The sequence below is a fragment of the Pteropus medius genome, unplaced genomic scaffold (assembly GCF_902729225.1).
Source record: "Pteropus medius unplaced genomic scaffold, Ma_sr-lr_union100, whole genome shotgun sequence".
Lineage (NCBI taxonomy): Eukaryota > Metazoa > Chordata > Mammalia > Chiroptera > Pteropodidae > Pteropus > Pteropus medius.
The window spans coordinates 22,056,891-22,062,041 of NW_024351073.1; positions in this window are offsets into that span (position 1 = coordinate 22,056,891).

The window sequence follows — 5,151 nt, forward strand, 5'->3', positions numbered from 1 at the left end:
GGCAAAAATTGGGGAAACTGGCTATTCAGGGCCTATCATTACAGGGGCTATTGGTTGGCTTCTGAGATCAGTCACTAGGGATACTGGTCTGCCTTCCCACACGTCCGACTTGTGGCGAGCAGGCCGGCTGGCTGGGCTAGTCAGAGAGAGAGAGTGGGTGGGGGTCCTCCTGGGCTGGTGGCTGCAGGCTGTGAGTCAGAGCTCTGTCTTTACATAAGGTCATTGTCACTTTGAATATTCAGTCTCTCACTACTCTCTGGCAGGCACCAATGAGTAACACTCATTATTTTATTTAATTTTATTTAATCCCAATATGATGCTGTGAGAATTTCTATTTTACAGAGTAAGAGACCAAAGCTTCATCGGCTCATGTAACGTGTCCAGGCCGCAGAGAGAGTGATGGAGTCAGTGATCAGATTCTGATCGTCTGACCCGAAAGCTCCAGAAAGCCTCTTGAATTCCCACTCGTGAGGCTGGGGATACCTGTGAGACTTGCAGGTCCAGAAGGAACCTGAGACCCACTCTCCTGCCTGGTTCTTCTTCCGGTTCTTCCAAATATTGGAGACTTCACTCCTACAGTTTTAGGAAATTCTCCATTTGCTGTGTCTTTCTCTTGAGAACATTAAAATGACTTCTACAGAAGCGGGATAACCAGGGCCAAGAGCATGACCCGAATGTGTGAGTCGCCTGAGTAAGAGTCCGCGGTGGGGAGGAGCCCACATCTGCCTGTCCCCGCCTGGTCTCTCCGCCACCTGGTCCGCCCCGCACTGGGCCAGCAGGACCTCGTGACCCAGCTTCCAACGCCTGCGGTGAAATCAAGTGAGAAAAGGACTCGCTTCAAAGTTTAGTCGAAAGTATAATTGCTTACGAAGAATTCAAAGACTCTGTACTGACCCTCTGAATACATAGGTTTTAAACTGAGATCCTCTAAGAATTCAAAAGTAAAATAACTTGAATTAAATAGTGTAATTGGGAAATCATACAGAGCAAGGGTGGACTAAGAATTGGTTAGTATGAATATACTAATTAGATGCATTTTTTATTTTTGTTACTATCCTAAGAGTCTACATTTTTCAAAGGTTAAAGTGCTTCGTTCTCTTCTGCGTGGAAGGCCTGCAGCCATCACTCCACGAAACACCAGGAGTGCCAGAACGGATTTATGAATTTATGCAAACTACCTAAACGCTGGGTTCCACTTTACAACGTGTTTGCAGAACAAAATTAAAGAATAATTTTTCTTCGCTTAAACTGTAAATATTCTGGGCTGCATCAAGGGTGGCTGAGGATTACATTTAACGGTGCTGATGAATATTCGGGCACGACGCAGATGCAGGACCGCCGCTAGGGGGCGCACCGGTCCCTGGGCCGCTCACGCCGCGCGGCAGTCACTGGGGGAACAGGTTTAATTTTGCTATTCGAGTATCTTATAAAGCCCCTTCCTGAATCCTTGTCAAAATGCAGCTTAGGGAGAGTTACATGGCACACTTTCAAAATGTTGAGCATGATTAGGATAGATGGGAGAGAAACTGTTTGGGAAGGCACTGTCTCCCGATGAAGAAATCGTTGTGACCCCCACCACATACAGTCCTGATGATGGGTGAGGGCTGACTGCTTCCCGTGGCACAATGAGAGATTTAGTTTCATCAGCATCAGACATTTTATTTTATTTTATATTTTATTTTATTTTTTTGTTAATACAATTATATAATTTTCAGGCATACATTATCATTTGACATCTGTATATTCTATCGTGTGTTGACCACCCAAAGGCCAGTTTCCTTCAGCTGCCATATATTTTAAATAACAAAAGATTAGTTATGTCGTTTCAGTTCACACAGCTGGGTAGAAATAGAAATGGAATGATTCTCTAGCCCTGCCTCCTGGTTAAAAGCTAGACACTTAGGTTAGGGCATGCTTCTCAAGCTCGAAACTGAATATTTTCTAAGAAAAAAATAATTTTCTAAACTAAAAGTAAAAATTCCTTTTTGATGTTTTTATATGAATTCATGAAAAAATATGCTACAACAAAGCCAGACCCCGATGTGCATTATCCTACCTCGATATCCACTCGGGAGAGTATGTTGTCTCCCGAACGTGACACTGGACAGCCACCGTCTAAGCCTTCATTTTCTGCACCGCTCAAAGAGTCTCGCTGAAATCATTTTGCTGACTCTTCAAGTTTTTTCATCTCTGCACGTATTCAGGAAACAAAAAGATCGAGAAATCTCTTCTCCAATTTAATGGACCATAGAAAATACTCTCCAAGTTCTCGTCGAAAGCCATTTCTTTCCCCTGACCAACCAACATCTACAGGCCAGTCACCAAGCCACTATTTCTGATTAGACTTCTGCTCAAAAGGCACCCCAAACCCCTGCCCTTCACTGCATACAAATGATAAGAAAAAAATGTATATGTGTGTGTATATGTATACACACACAGACACACATGTATACATGCATATACACACATATATACACCCACATAAGTGGATATTTTAAATAAAAAATAGAATACAACATAGTGATTAGACATTTATTTATCTTACCTTACAAAATGATCACCTCAATACTAAGTGGTGTACTCGAAACTAATACCATATTGTATGTCGACTATTACTGAAAAATAAATTTAAAAAATAATCTTTAAAAAAAGTTTTAAAAAATTCTTTAAAAAAATTAGAGTAAATATCTATAGGCTAGAAATGAGTGAGGACTAAGCTTTGGCTTATGGAGAACACTAGAGTCAGTAGCAGTCAAAGGGGTCAGATTTAAAGTCCCCAGTGGAAACGGCAATTGGGCACAACCGTCATCCTGTAGGATACCAGAGCCTGGTCCCCTGTGTCGAGTGTGGCCTCATCTTTTGTGTATTTCCTAAGAGCAGAAGCCGAAATGGTCACCCCTGTGCTCGGGGTCCCGGCTGGGGACAGTACGTTTACCCATCCCAGAGCGCAGAAGCAGAGAGCCCTGCCTGGCAGGAAGTGGGCTTTCTGTCTGCAGGATCTGAAATTAGAACCGAGACATCCAGTCCCCAGGGGGCAGAAAAGACTCTAACATCCGGCTCACCCCTTGCCTAAACTTTTCTTTTTACTAGAGAAATATGCAAGTAAATTGATGCTATTTCTGCTTTTACTTGATTTTTTTTCCCCTTTAGCAACTTTTGTGAATGTGTTTTTGCTATACCGTATTAATAAATTATAGATATTGGGCTTTTCGACATCATTTTTCATCCAGGTTTGCTTTATTTGTTAGAGGTGCTGAGGTGGAGAAGGTGTTTACTTACAGTGTCTGTTCACACACTCCCCCAAGTTCAAGGCTTAATTAACCCTTCCCTTTCCTAGGTGACATGTAGGAGCCAGCTTTATGCTGCCACTGGTCTCAGCCCTCCACCACCTCTTCCCTTCCAAAATGAGGAAATACGTCCCTTCCAGACACAATCCTAAGTCCTTTCGGGGTGACCGAAATTAGAAGTTATATCTCAAAGTTAACTAGTCTTCTCCTTGATGCGGTTATCATAAATGGCTACTATGCGGTTACTCGTAAGCTGCTTTTCCTGGGTACATTTTTGTATTGTTCCCATTAGACACAGGTTTCTCTCCAATCTGCTGACGTCACCTGTCATGCTGATTTGATGTCCTCGTTTGTGCTGTCCATAGGCGATCGTGTGGGACACAGACTCCTTCAGAGTAGACCTCAGGGGGTCGGTTTTAGCGCCGTGCTGGAATTTTGCTTCTTGGGGCTTCTGTGAGGCCATTAATTTCACTGTATCATAATTTACCAGACACAGTGATATCAACTAGGATCTGATTGAATGCCTGGGGTGTCTAATCAGGTTGACGAAAATGGAGTGAGAGTCGAGATGCCCTTGGCGTTAACGAAGGCTGGACATTTAATTCTGTAATCCGTATGATGAAAAGTTTTCTTTAACACCCAGCGTTCCAGTGTGGGAGAAACGCCCATCACTCCTGAGCCACCCCATGAGTGTCCTCTACCCCACTGTCATCTGGTCCTTTACTCCTTGACGCATGAGTTTAGTTTTTCACATCTGCTTTCGGCTCCCCATTTTCTTTTCCTTCCATTAAACGAAAACCACTAGATTTAAAGTATCGTAAGCGTATACACCTCATCTACAAGACGCTGGACACTGCCCGCTACCAGAGCCATCACGACGAGTTCCGTCCTGCGTGTCCGCTGTGTGCTGAGTTGCGGTGGTTGTCACTAAACATCCACCTGCGTGTTATGCACAGTGCAGTTTGTGAGGTTAGGAAATTTGACAACGTAATTTCAATACGTGGAGCGGTTCATTATCCAAAGTGGACAGGATATGCTCCTGTTCGTTCACTCATTCGTTTACTCATTCATTCCTTTTTAATCTAGAATAGTGTGTGGTGGGCCCAGAGGAGAACACAAGGCGAAATCTCCAGTTCGAGCAAACACCATGTCAAAAGGCAAAGATGGACAGTCCCGTAGCCACATTCCTCCCTAGGGGGACCAACCGACCTGCATTCCCGCCAGTCCCGCTGAGCAGAGCACGAGCCGGCCTTGCCGACCGCCTCCCAGCCACACGAATACAAATGCGTAAGCATGTTTCTGGATTAGGAAACAGACAGAATTTTTAAATTGAAGGTCCTGGTGTTACATCTTCATGAATTAGAAAGTGTTTATGGAAATCAGGTCTTCCAATGCCTAACCAGCTTGATGGGGCCACCTCCGCTTTTCGATAGTGGTGTCCAGGTTTCCACGGGCAGAAAACTTAGAGACGATGGGTCAACTCCAGGACTTTGACGGTAAAACAGGCAGTGGGCCCGGAGGAGTAGAGGGTGGCCCTGCAGACGGTATAGCTGTCGGGAACAAGTTCTAGTGTCCCCAAGGTGGGGACAGCCAGCCCGAGAACAGAAAGAACAGAGAGGGAAGCAGTGTGAAAATGGACTCAGCTGAGAACGGTGGCCAGAGCGTCGTGTAGGCATGCCCGCGTCTGGGGCAGTGACCCCTCACTCTCGAAATTCGGAACTGACAAATTTCCACTCTCACCAAGTCTGAGACAGGCGCCCTCAAACTTGCAAAAAAAGATTCCTGCCTAACGCATGTTTCAGGATACCACTGATGTTTTAAATAAATGTATTTTTTAAGAAATGGCCTATTATTAGTAAAATGA